Source organism: Bombus vancouverensis, chromosome 8 (assembly GCF_051014615.1).
Source record: "Bombus vancouverensis nearcticus chromosome 8, iyBomVanc1_principal, whole genome shotgun sequence".
Classification (NCBI taxonomy): Eukaryota; Metazoa; Arthropoda; class Insecta; order Hymenoptera; family Apidae; genus Bombus; species Bombus vancouverensis.
In genome coordinates this window covers 2,213,896-2,228,165 of record NC_134918.1, presented here as the reverse complement: position 1 = coordinate 2,228,165, position 14,270 = coordinate 2,213,896, and the positions used below count along the sequence as shown (strand labels likewise).

Sequence of the window (14,270 nt, the reverse complement as noted above, 5' to 3'; positions counted from 1 at the left end):
GTGTGACGGTCGTTGACGCAGGTAAAGAACTCAAGGCGTGCATTTTACCCGGATTGGGACGAACTTCTCCGTCGTAAATTACATATTCCAAATAGAGTACCGATGCCTTTAGAAAAGAACATTTTGAAAAGTTAAAGGAGAATCCGGCTTTTACAAGGGTATCTAGTACGGTGTGCAATACTTTTAGAGCTTGATCTATCGAGTCGGCAATAATTAGGGGATCATCCAAATAGACGACAACGTAAGAATGGCACGTTGGCTGTTATACGTGTTTTCAAAGGAATCTCAAGAATGATCTCTCGTTTCGTTTGTTCGCAACCTCGAAATCAGCAGCCGCTGCTGAATGGAACGAAGGAAAGTGTAGTACAGATCACTCCGACCAAATGATTTCTTATGTCACCGCAATTAAAAAGGGTCAAATGCTACAGAAGACTTGGCACGCGACTACTCCTGGGGGTTTCCGTAGTAAACGCTTTGATGGTTTACAAAATTGTAGCAAGGAAGAACATAAATATTAGAATATTTAGACAAGTATGAGTTGCAAAATTATTAGGGTTGTCCGAAAATATAAGAATCCCCATTTTCGACGGAGTCAGCATAGTATCGCCGTCCCGAAAATGACTTCCGGAAGAAACATTAAACGCGCACGCACTTATGTTATGCAAATAAAGGACATCGAATGGATCGAACAAAGGCACAAAAGAATTCGAAGAAAACAACAACTTATTATCCAAATTGTTCATCGAGGGTAATCAATGCTGTACACTTCCTAGAATTAGGATGAACAGGGATTTGGAGAAACCCGCCGGCCATGTCCAGAATAATAAAATATCTCGCTTTTGCAATCTCGCGACTTGATCCGCAATGGGGGGAAAGGATACCGATCCGCGACCGTATATTTATTTAGTTCTCGAAAATCTACCTATCATCTATCTGAACCATTGTTTGTCTTCACGAGTAACACAGGGCTCGCGAACGGTGAATTACTAGGCTTTATGATTTTTGGCTGTAATTAAGTCGCTTGTTCTATCACGTACTATTCTGCGCTCGCGAAGTCTATTAGGACTCCTTGTACGGCGATGTTAGGATCAATTAATTGTACTTCTAACTGGCCTGTATTTTTTTGTACGAGTACGTAGGGAACCCGTAACGGATGAATCTCTGAATTTTCGAAAAGAAAGATTAATCGACTTTTATCGCTACCACGTACCTCATTGTCAACTTCATTAACATCGATCTCGTTTTCAGCGGTTTTATTACAGGCATTAATTATTTTTGTTTTACACATAGCGAGGCTATTTTGTGTAATATTATGTCAAAATCTTGGCTTAAAATTTAACGAGTAATCACGATATCGTATTGTTAAATAACTATCAGCGAGAACATGAAAGGTTTATCTCTAACCACCGACACCTGCAACGGACAAGATTTGAGCGATGCGTTTAGTACCAATATTTCTTATTCCTCGCATTACTACTATATCAATCGTTCTTTTGCCAGAAATTCTCAAGACTACGGATTCTTTAATTAGCGAACACTCGGCTCCGAAATCGGGGTAAAATGGAAACGACTCACCCGGATGGCTTGATCTACCAGTTAGCGCCTCCACTACGTAGAAGTCAATTCGACACTCGGTATTGAAATTATATTCAGGGCACTGCTTTGTAAAGGATCTTTCTCCATAATCAGATTGGTAGCTGCGCACCAGGCAGCGGAGTCGAAAAATTGTTGGGTTCCACAATCGATTTTTGCACTAGCGACGGAATTAACTCGCGCACGATGGTCGTAAGCTCTTGCACTGTTATAACCGGCACTGATCCCACTTCTGATGTCGGGTTTACATTAGAATTAGGGTTAGGGGCGTGAAACGAATCTTCGTTTGGGTTACACGTTGTCGTTATGCAATGGAGAAGACATTGACTAGTGCAAATACGATTATTATAGAACCGGACAAGTAACCTGCTCGAGAAACTAATGACAATGATCCTAGGTTCAATAACGAATCCGCGGTCGACGGGATGATAGATGAACGTACTCACAAAATCTAAGTCGGACGCGTAATATTCACTGGTCGTAAAGAGTTACTCCTTTCATCAATGAGATCGCGAGAAAGAATGTCTTTCCCGTCCCGATCATGCCACAGAGGAAAACTATAATGGGGTGTGTCTAAGGACACGAGATCATCGGATTCGTCGAGAAAAGCCTTCGTTCAGAAAGTAAGGGAAATTGGCGTTGCTGCTAATTGGTCAATCTCCATATCGGTGGTTAGAAAAAGATGCTAGCCGCCCTCGAGGGAAAGTTGCTAGTGGGAGACGCCGCTCGTTGAAAAATATGTCTCCCCTATCTTCCCGTAGTTGGGACAAAGACTGTTTGTCTGTTTGAAGGACTTTAGTTAACTAAACCTTAAGATTTATAACGGGCCCTCGAGCTAGCCGAACATGTACTGCGGAGACGCATCGACATCTGGCAATCATCTTACTCGAAGAATAGGGTCTGCGTGTGGCGAGCCACAGGACAGAAACCGTTGGAATGTTTATTGTCTCGTGTCGCCCCGAATATTTCTTTTAAGGAGAGCTATAGAATTACTCCATACCTTGTTAGACAAAGCGTTCATCCCGTGACCGCGGCTACGTTCGGCGACTGACCGTCGCCTCGAGCCCAATCACATTATCACGACTCTAGAACAATTACAATCGGGTTGAATAACTACAATTAGTTGAATAACTACCCGACATATATATATATATATATATATATATTTATTATATATATAATTAATTATATATTATATTATATATATACTATATATATATTATATATATAATTATATATATATAATTAATTAAAAAGGGGGAAATATAAAATTAAAAATACATATATTTAACAAACATAAAATAGATATCACATTTAAAAAAAATATATATATATCATACATAAAAACAAAAGACATTTAAAAGGAAAAAAATAATAATAATAAGGAACCTCTGATGGAAATGCCTCCGCAAACATTGTTCGAACGTCGATCACCGAAACCTAGGGAAACAACTAGAAAGGAAAAAACATCAAAATCGCAAAAACAATCATAAGCGTACCCCCAGCGGACCACCACCGCGTGGGGGATGGCATAAATAAGCAAAGCAACGTAGAGCAGGGCTCATTATTATTCCGGTGAACATTCTTATTACGTCCATTGCTCATTATTATTCCGGTGAACATTCTTATTACGTCCATTGCTCATTATTATTCTGGTGAACGTTCTTATTACGTTCATTGCTCATTATTATTCCGGTGAACATTCTTATTACGTTCATTATTCTTCGTTCATTATTCTTTGCTCATTATTATTCTGGTGAACATTCTTATTACATTACTCTTCGTTCATTATTCTGTGCTCATTATTATTCTGGTAAACATTCTTATTACGCTCATTATTCTTCGCTCATTATTATAGTGATCATTGTTATTACCGTTCATTTTATTACCGTTTTTACCATTTTAAAAATTACCATTTTTATTACCCTTGCGGAGGCATCTCCATCAGAGGTTCCTTATTATTATTATTCTTTTCCTTTTAAATGTCTTTTGTTTTTATGTATGATATATATATATTTATATATTTTTTAAATGTGATATCTATTTTATGGTTGTTAAATATATGTATTTTAATTTTATATTTCCCCCTTTTTAATTGATTATATATATATATTATATATATATGTCGGATCACGATTCGAATTTTGGGCGCGCGACGACTCTTCATGTGGACTAGCCATCGTTTCACAAAGCCGAGATTTTATTTACACGTATATACAGGTCTATCACTAAGCTTAACAAATAATAGGTACAACTAGTAATAAGTCTAACAAACACTAAGCCTAATGAATAATACGATCTACGAATAATTAAATTAAATAATACTATTAGCAATGTTTGAGTTCAAACGAATCCACGGTCACCGGGATAACTCCTTACTAAGCGAAACTAACTTAGACGCAAATGCGATCGTCGAAAATGCTCGATGTATCACTCTCCAAGGCAATCGCAAGAATGCCAGCCTCGTGGAGATTTTTCTCCCTGTACGATTGCATTTTGTTTTCTATACCCGTTTGGAAGCATCGAGAAGGTTCCAAACGCCGTTGCTAGGCACACTCGTTGGAAGCATCGAGAAAGTTCCAAACGCCGTTGCTAGGCAGTTTCTGCCTGGAGTTTTGGTTACTAAATACAATGTATGTCCCATTGCATCGGCACCTCCGAGGCAACATCACACGTGGCTCGGCCCGCTCTCGAGGCCGCATGCCGCCACAACCACACTTCTCGGAAAACACATACAACCACTCCAGACCTCCGTTAGATAAAACATCCATCCCGTGACCGTGGCTACGTTCAGCGACCGATTGTCACCTCGAACCCAATCTCGCTTATTACAAATCTTAAACAATTACAACTATAATAAAATCTAGGCTAAGGTACTAGAGGATGTTCCCAAAATTTCCAAGGAAGGGCTTCGGCTTTCCTTTCATCTCCGACATATATATATATATATATTTTACATTTGTAGTTGCGCACAGATTTTATTAAAGAAAAGTGTTAACAATGTGTTTTCATGATTTATTTCTCGCGACTGACTTCCATTAATCCCTAATATTCCTGTCGCCATACGCGTGTAAATCTAACATGGCTGCTCATAAATGTCATCAGTAAAGTTATAGTGACGGGTCTTTAGTTTTGCTTGATATCGAAGTAATTTTCCGTCTGCCGCTCGTTTTTCCTTATTCTACCGCAATTAGAACATTTATTTATTAATATTGTTTTAAAGTGACAAAAGTATTGTTCGTGTGAATATACGTATAAATATATATATATATATATATATATTTATGTTGTGTGTCATTTTAATATGGCTAATGTTTTGTAATTTTTCGATTGCGTTATTTATTGTTTTGAGTAGTTTGTTTTATAGAGTATTCGATAATATAAAACATACGCGCACACATACATATATATATATATATATATATATATATATATATATATATACGTATTCATATGCATATTTCTCCTGGCAGTGTAGTATTCATACGAAATGAAATGTCAATTATTTATTTATCCTTTACCGGAATGTAGGCTAGTTTTAAGTATGTATCTTAGATTATCGATTTGAATCAATAATGTAGAATGCGCATACATTAATAGTAGTTTAGTTTAGAATATAATTTATATATTTATATATAGACATGCATGTTCCGTAATATAGTTCTTATTTTATAATTCTTTACCGGAATGTAGGCTAGTTTTAAGTATGTATCTTAGATTATCGGTTTGATAGAATTCGCACACTTATATATATTTCTGACAATGTAACCTTCATTTCTTTAATAATACAATATTGTATGTTTTATGTATTCGTTAAACTATTAGTTTTTGACTTCATGTATACTTATATTTCATAAATTGATAATATTGTATTTATTGCATAGTATTGGAAGCACTGTCTCTAATATTTACTAGGTTATTACATGTTCGGCATATATGTTTATACTTATATGTAACTCTCCAAATTGATTGATTGAAATATATATATATATATATATATATATATATATATATATATATATATATATTCCTGGCGTTTCAATTATTTTCCCCTTTTGTAGTTATTCTTATTTCCTGGTTTATTTAGAATTGTGTGTATATGTATTTTGTTTATTGGTTGGATCCGTTAATCGCCCTCGTTTTGTTAATCCTTCCTTTCGTTTCGTAGTGCCGTGTGTTCGTTTGTGCATTCAAATCCTTATTCGCGTGTTTTGTATAGAATGGTTTTCTTGTTCTTGTTACGGCGCGTGCGGAGCGCGGGACGTGACATCCCCGCCCTTGGAGTTCAAATTTCCAAAGGAAATTTGACTGATGGTATCTCTGAGTTCGCTCAAGGCGGACGTAGATGTCGTTGGTAGTTGAGTGACTACCGGTGTTATCGATATCCCTTGAGGTTGTGCTGTTTGATCATCGATATTTCGTCTTCTTTTGAGGTATAGTAGCGGGTGGGTGACTGAGCCGCATATTGCTCCTAATAGGGCGATTCCGCATTCGTAAGTTTCACGTAACTAGTATCCGTGTGCGGCTATATATATTATTGTCTTGATTAGTTTAAATATTGCCAGTATTCCAAATATTGCTGCACTGACAGTTCCAAATTCCATAAAACCAGTCCATAAGCTTGATACGGTACTTTTCGCTATTGTCGTTAATGTGTTTTGTCCATCATTCCCAGGATGTTTACTGTTCCAGGGACGATTGTTTTTCCTGTTGCTCCTCTGGCCAATGCGTTCAAGACTGCAGATTTTCTGCCGGGAACATGACGTGGTCCCGTAGTGCATCGAGGTCTTTTGGGTATACATTCCGCTCGTGGCCAACGACGATGGTGCTGAATATCGCCACGTTTGGCGCACGTCCGGGCGGAGTTCCTGTGGTGCGATTCCTTTGCCAAACGGGTAGTTCCGAGTAGCATTTTGTTGTATGTCGTACCTTTACTTGTACCGGAATGCATTTGACTATATGGACCGCTTCTCCTGCGATCAAAGCCATGTGTCCTGGGTTTTGGTTATGGTGTATGCAAATTCGTCGGGCGGTAAGTTTGCCAAGCTTAAAGCGTTCTCTGTTAGTTTCTTCTGTGTGGTGTATCTTTGTGTCAGTGTATCATTGTATAATGTTTTCATTTCTCGAGTTTATCAGAAATAGGAATAACCTTTTATAGAAAAAGAAAATTTTATATTTATATATATTTGTTAAGGAAATTCAAGGATATGGGAATACAAATTATTACCTACATTTCCCACACAACAGTTATACATCTATATTACTCTCTCAAGAACGTCTTGCACGCACGCTGGTCGCCAACCGACTATCCTAGATTCTTCTAACATCTGGCAACAGTCTTTTGTCTCCACTAAGACCTTGACGCCCTCTGGCCCTTACACACACACTCTCATGTACAGTGTAAATGTATCACTTCCCTAACAATGTTATATTTTTTTTCTTTCCTTTTTTCTTCTTCCCCTTTTTCTTTTTCTTTTTTTTGTTCTTTTTATTGTTAAAACCTTTGTTTTATTTTAGGTTTTACGTACTTGTTATCAGTGAAAATAAATATTATGAATACTACTTGGATTGTAATTATATACATATATGCGTACGTATTGGTAAGTAGTATAAATGAGATTTGTTTTATTGTTATAAATATATAAGTATATATCATCAATAGGAATAAATATCACAAATGTACCTTGTTTTCGAGTATATATATATATATATATATATATATATATATATATATATATATATGTGCGTGCAATGGTAAATATGACGGCTTATTTTTATGAGTCACTTGCATTATCAATGGAAGTGAATGTTATAAATATCGCCTACTTTACAACATGCGTGTATATATATATAGTGGTGAACATAAGTGAAAATTATATGCATAGTTATAAATGTTGTTTGTTTACAGGTGGATAGCATCAGTGTTTGGTTTCGTGAGTGGCGTACAAATAAAAGACGATAAAAGACGATATCGTTGACTGTTTAAGTTTGTGTAGTGTGAAAAATGGCAAATATTGGGGACGAACGATTGTCGGGTGAAGAGGGTTCGACGCTGGAGGAGCTGAGGAGTAAGCTCGCGCGAATGAACCTCCCTATATCTGGTGCGAGGTCAGTGCTGATTGCAAGGCTGAATCGGGCGTGTAGGGCTGGACAATCGTATCCTAAGGGATCGACGGGCGGTGAAGAGCGAACCGGTCAACGAGATTTAGGAAATGTACAGAGAGCTGAGCGTGATTGTAACGAAGATGAAAATTTTGAGAAAATAAATACGAAGGAGTTGAAGGAGCGCCTCGCTAGTTTGGGTTTAAAAACGACGGGAAGAAAAGTAGAATTACGCGCACGGCTACAAGCGGCCATGGATGGTAATGATATATCGTCGGAAGAAGAAAGCGACGACGAAAGTGAGTATGAAAATGACAAAAAAAAACGCAAGAGGATACAAGAGAGGTACGCGAAGGGTGTATCAGGACCGTGATGAATATTGTCGAAGGGCATGTGTTGGTTCGACACTGAGTTTTAGAGACGTCGAAGATGCATTAGAGTCGTTTAGTGGCAACAAAGGTGAAAATGTCGAACGATGGTTCGAGTCGTTCGAGGAAGTCGCTGATACGTGCATGTGGTCGGATGGGCAGAAGGCAGTCTACGCGAGGAAGCTGCTGAAGGGATCAGCGAAAATATTTGCGATCTTCGAGTGTCATGCCAGGACTTGGCATGAGTTGAGGAGGGGGCTAGTGAAAGAATTTTCGAGGAAAGTCAACAGTAGGCAAGTACATCAGAAACTTGAAGAAACAAAAAAGGAGAGTGATGAAGCATGTTTGGCTTACATGTACCGCATGCTCGAAATAGCCAACCATGTGGACATAGAGGAGGAAGCAAAGGTGGAATACATAGTGGATGGAATAATAGACGACGAGAACAATAAGGCTATATTGTACGGCGCTACGTCAATCAAAGAGTTGAGGAAGAGGTTAGTGATGTACGAAGAGCAGAAGAGTCGCAGAGTAAAGTCGATTGTGAAGCCGGCTAAAACCCAGAAGAACGGGAAGCCCAGTCAATCTGTAGATGCAATGAAGAAAAGAAGATGCTTCATTTGCGGTAGTGAGGATCATCTAAGTGTTAAGTGTCCGGAGAGGGGAGAAGGTGTTAGGTGTTCCGAGTGCAGCGGATTTGGACATATTGCAGCGAGGTGTACGGCACGACCGAAAGAGACTTGCGTAGTGTCAAGATCCGAAAAGGGGAAGTATGTGAAGGAAGTGGCGATAGATGATTGTAGGTTTGTGGCACTAGTGGATACGGGTAGTGATCTCACGTTCATTCGATCAGACGAGTATGCGAGGTTAGGGTCACCACCGCTAGGTAAATGCACGCTTAAGTTCGACGGTGTTGGTTCCGCTGGCAATGAGACCTGGGGTGAATTCACCAAGGTAATGACGGTTGATGGGTGTAAACTGCCAATCACTTTGCACGTTGTTTCAAACAAAATATTGACGAAGCACAGCCTGTTGTTAGGCACTGATTTTCTGGATCAGGTAGAGTTACGGGTTAAACGAGGCGAAGTGACTTTCTTGCGGCTTGACGAACAGACTAACAAAGACGTGCCGGATGTGTTTAGAGTTAACGTGGTAGAACAGACCGACGAAACAGACCTAACACACGTACGGGAACCGCATTATCGTGAAGCGATTCGCGATATCGTTAGGGGGTATAGGCCGGAGAAAAAGCGGGACGTTGGGATAACGGCAAAAATCGTTTTAAAGAGTGACAAACCTGTGGTTCGAAGGCCGCGAAGATTGGCGCCTTCGGAGAAAAAAGAGGTGGACGAGTTGATGGAATTATGGACAAATGAAGGCACAATAAAACCGTCAAACTCAGAATATGCAAGTCCCATAGTTGTAGTTAGAAAGAAAGATGGTTCTATCAGAGTCTGTGTTGATTTTCGCGAGCTTAATGAACTTATTGAGTGTCCACATTTCCCATTGCCTTTAATTGATGATATTTTAGATGCATTGCAAGGTACTCAGTTTTTCACAACGTTGGATTTAAAGAATGGTTTTTTTCACGTGTGTTTAGACAAAGACAGCCGAAAATATACATCTTTCGTTACGCCATCGGGGCAATATGAATTTTTGAAGTTGCCGTTTGGTTTAAAGATTTCACCCATTGTGTTTCAGAAGTATATTTCGATGATCTTTAAGGAACTAGTAGGTAAAGGTATTGTTATCGTGTATATGGATGACATTATTATTCTTGCAAAGAATTTAGAGGAGGCGTGGGAACGTTTGCAAATGGTCATAGAGTTAGCTGAGCAGTATGGGCTAATTATAAACTGGGGAAAATGTCGTTTTCTGCAGCAGGAAATTGAATATTTGGGGTATATAGTCTCAAAAAATACCATAAGGCCGTCTACACATAAAACTAGGGCAGTAGCAAACTTTCCCAAGCCAACATCTGTTAAAAAGGTTCAGAGTTTTTTGGGACTTACGGGGTACTTTCGAAAATTTATTAGGGGATACGCGAAGATTGCTAAGCCTTTGACGGATTTGTTGAAAAAGGAGGTAAAATTTCAGTTCGGCGATCGAGAAGTAGAGGCCTTTGAAATCTTGAAAACAGCGCTTGTCAACGAACCAGTGTTAAAGTTGTATAGAATGGGCGCGGAGACTGAGTTGCATACAGACGCGTCCGCAGAGGGTTACGGAGCAATTTTAATGCAACTAGATCTGGACGATGGAAAATTCCATCCGGTCTACTTTGCCAGCGGAAAAACAACTCCCGCCGAGGCAAAGTACACCAGTTACGAACTGGAAGTACTAGCAATTGTAAAAGCGTTGAACAAGTTTAGAATATATCTGTTAGGTATGCCGTTTACTATCGTCACGGATTGCCAAGTGTTTGCTATGACAATGAAAAAGAAAGATTTGTGTGTGCGTGTAGCCAGATGGGCCTTGTTACTAGACGAGTTTAAGTATCAGGTGTGTCATAGGCCAGGTAAAAGCATGCAGCATGTGGATGCTCTGAGTAGAAACCCCCTGCCGAGCACTATGTATGTAACGGAAAGTGAAGACGGGCTGATTGCACGGTTGAGAAGTGCACAGAACAAGGACGTTGAAGTCCGTAGGATTTTAGGCGCCGCAACGTGCAATCAGGTCGATGGGTATGTAATAAGGAACAATATTTTGTATAAAGAGTGTAAGTGATGATGTGTTAATAGTAGTACCGAAGGCTATGCAGGTTCAGGTAGTCAGGCAGGCGCACGAGCGTGGGCATTTTGGGGTCACCAAAACAGAAGCTATAGTCAAGAAGGACTTTTGGTTTAAGGGGCTACGTGAAAAGGTCGAGCATGTGGTATCTAACTGTCTCGATTGTATCCTAGCCGAACGAAAATTGGGCAAGCAAGAGGGATATCTAAATCCGTTAGACAAAGGTGACACACCGTTAGACACTTACCATATTGACCATGTGGGCCCTATGACAGCTACAAAGAAAAGATACGCACACATCTTTGTAGTAGTGGATGCGTTCACGAAGTTTACGTGGCTTTATCCTACTAGATCTACTGATACCGCGGATGTTATCGATCGACTGAAGAAGCAAGCGGCTGTTTTTGGGAACCCACGACGAATTATCTCTGATCGGGGAACAGCGTTCACATCCAACGCGTTCCAAGAGTATTGCGAAGAAGAAAATATAAAGCATTTATTAGTCACGACGGGGGCGCCGAGGGGGAACGGGCAGGTAGAGAGGGTAAACAGGACACTCATACCTTTACTAACTAAACTGACTGCCCCTAAACCCGATGATTGGTATAAACATGTCGACCAAGTACAGAAATACCTGAATTTTACATTAAACAGGAGCACGGGAAAAACTCCTTTCCAGCTACTTGTCGGGGTCGAGATGCAAACTAAAGAAGACCCATAGATCCGAAAATTGGTTGAAGAAGAATGGGTGGTGGAATTCGAAGAGCAACGTCGTGAACTGCGTGAGGACGCGAAAAAGAAAATTGCTGCTACTCAAGAGGAAAATCGGAGGCACTACAACAAAAGAAGAAAAGGTGCGAAACAGTACCTAAGTGGAGAGTTGGTGGCCATAAAGAGAACGCAGTTTGGCCCAGGATTAAAACTGGGAGGAAGATTTTTGGGTCCGTACCGGATAGTGCGAGCAATGCGGAATGATCGCTACATTGTGGAGAAGGTAGGAGAGCATGAGGGGCCAAAACGGTCATCAACTACTGCTGATTTTATGAAACCTTGGGTCATAAACGCCGAAAGTGACGCATCTGATGACAGCGAGATAGAAGGCAACATCTGAGGGCAGTTGTTATTGCAGGATGGCCGAGTCTAGTATCGTGAGTGAGAGGCCTGGGAGTTGGCGGGTGAACCCCCGTTTGTTTTTGATCGCGTAGTTTTGGAAAGAGGAGACCTACGTGATCTTGGCCACGAGCGGTTGCCAAGGGACGGGAGAAAAGGAATCAACAAACAGAGTTTGCGAGTGGCGTTGCCGACAGAGTGTTGATTGCATTTTGTGAAAGTCGAGTCGTTATCTAATTATTTAGTTGTGCTGTTTTCTGTACGTTTGGTGTGAATAGTTCAGGTTGAACAACAATCGTCTTTTTCTGTCCGATTAACATCTGTATCATCCATTCCTTGTAAATATATTATATCACGATATTACATATATATATTATTTATTTTTTTTTATATATATATAATTTTCGTTTGGATCTGTTCCTTTGTACGGATACTGTATCCCTGTATATAATATAATATATATAATATGTTATAATTATGTTAGTTGTTATTTATTATATATATTTTCCTTAACTCTCTCCCCCTTTTTCTTTTTTTCTTTTTTTTTTTATTAGTACCTAACATTGCTATTATGATGCTGTATTGTATTGCATTGGCTGTTATTTGTATGTGCGCGCGACGAATTTTTCAACATGGTCGCTCGCGTGTCTCTTTGGTATGGCGTTGGTTTAATGTCAACAGTAACGTGTTGTTGAAATAACTAATTAATTGTTAATCACTATAATTTTATTTAGTAGTGTTTTGTAATATTGTTTTGTGTTTCATGATATTGTGTGTGTCAATACCGTGTGCTACTTTAATGCGATAGCATGGATTGTATTGTTACCGAATTTCAATAGTCATTGTTTCGATTATACGTGACTTGCATTTATGTAAGTCTCGTTTAATTTAGTTAATGTTTTGTGTATTTTGTTACCAGTTATTTCGTGTAGCATAACTTTATTCCTTTGCACCGAGTTCAGTCATGTCTTGTCGTTAATATTTAGTTAGTCTATCTCGATTAATATATATATTTAACAAATATTTAAGAAACAATGGCGAGTGTAGTGGAATCGTTGGACGAAGAAATGGTTTTGACATTGTCGGAAAAGCTTAAAGCATGGGATGCGAACTTTCGCGATATGAGTGCAAAACTCGCCGAATTACAAAGCGGCTTATTCGAACTTAAAACAAAACAAGAACCTAAAACACCCGTATCGCCGCCGACAACGCAACAAGAGACGGTCCAGCCGAGTGGACATACCCAGCCAATTAAGCTAAAAGATGCGATCGAATCGGTGCCAGTGTTTGACGGATATCGACCATCGGTATTCCACTTTTTAAGAGCTTGTGAGCGCGCGCGAAATATGATTCCCAGATATCAAGAACCTCAATTGGTAAAATTATTAGTAAATAAGCTCCGTGGACACGCGCTCCTCGCCATCGAAGACAGAATTAATGAGTCTAAACGATTTCGGAAACAAATTAAAGGATCTATTCGGCCCAAAGAAATCTCTTAACGAATATAAAGGGGAATTAGGAACGATATTTCAACGACCCGGGGAAGACATATTACATTATATGGATCGCGTTAGAAATCTTAGATTGGCAATAATGGACGGAGAAAGAGGCGACTACGGCATCATATCCCCCGATATCCAAGATACTATAGATTGGGAAACGAAAGAAGCTTTCGTTAAAGGACTTCCGAACGAGGTATATGTGCGAGTAAAAATAGCAGGGTACCATTCTTTAGAAGATGCGTATCGTCAAGCCGTCAAAGCAACACACGAATTGAAACAAATAACCGATAGAACGCGACCCCAACGACCGACACCCTCGAACTATTACAGACGCGACAACGCACATCCTTCGAACACTAACAACAATATCAGGAACAACCGCCAAGATCGAAGATCGCTACCTCCATAGCAGAATTTTTTGAATTCTACAAGACAAAATATCACGTGTAACTATTGCAAAAAACCCGGGCATCTAGTGAAAGACTGTTACAAATTTAAAGCCCGAGTAGATGCCGGATTAATCGTACCCTATGCTTCGAGACCATCGAACCAGGCGACCGGCGCCGACGGCAACAAACACAACAAGGACAGCCACTCCCGCGAGATCGACTCCACCACCCATAACGAGAGACAGAGCGAACGCAATGCCGACCATAAGATCGAACGAACAACCACTAAATATTGTGGGGGAGTCATCCCACAACCAAACGAGGTCACAGACAGAGAATCCAGAATCTCAAGGCAAAAGGAAAAGAGTGAAGCACAAGCAACCGGCGAAGGAAAATCATCAGGAGTTGAATTCAGATTCGGAAGGCGACCTCTCCGAATTATTTCAATAAAATTTAACGATTCCCCAACGACCCCAACT

At 39.7% G+C, this 14,270-nt stretch overlaps 1 long non-coding RNA gene across 1 annotated transcript; it reads right to left on the bottom strand.

Annotated features, from left to right (window-relative positions):
- Window positions 1-3,775: 3,775 nt before the first annotated feature.
- Window positions 3,776-7,217, bottom strand: LOC143302980 (uncharacterized). Its single transcript, XR_013058900.1, has 2 exons — window positions 6,825-7,217; window positions 3,776-6,742 (listed from the first exon to the last, which is right to left on the bottom strand). It is a non-coding gene; the product is annotated as an uncharacterized LOC143302980 (long non-coding RNA).
- Between the last annotated feature and the right edge of the window lie 7,053 nt (window positions 7,218-14,270).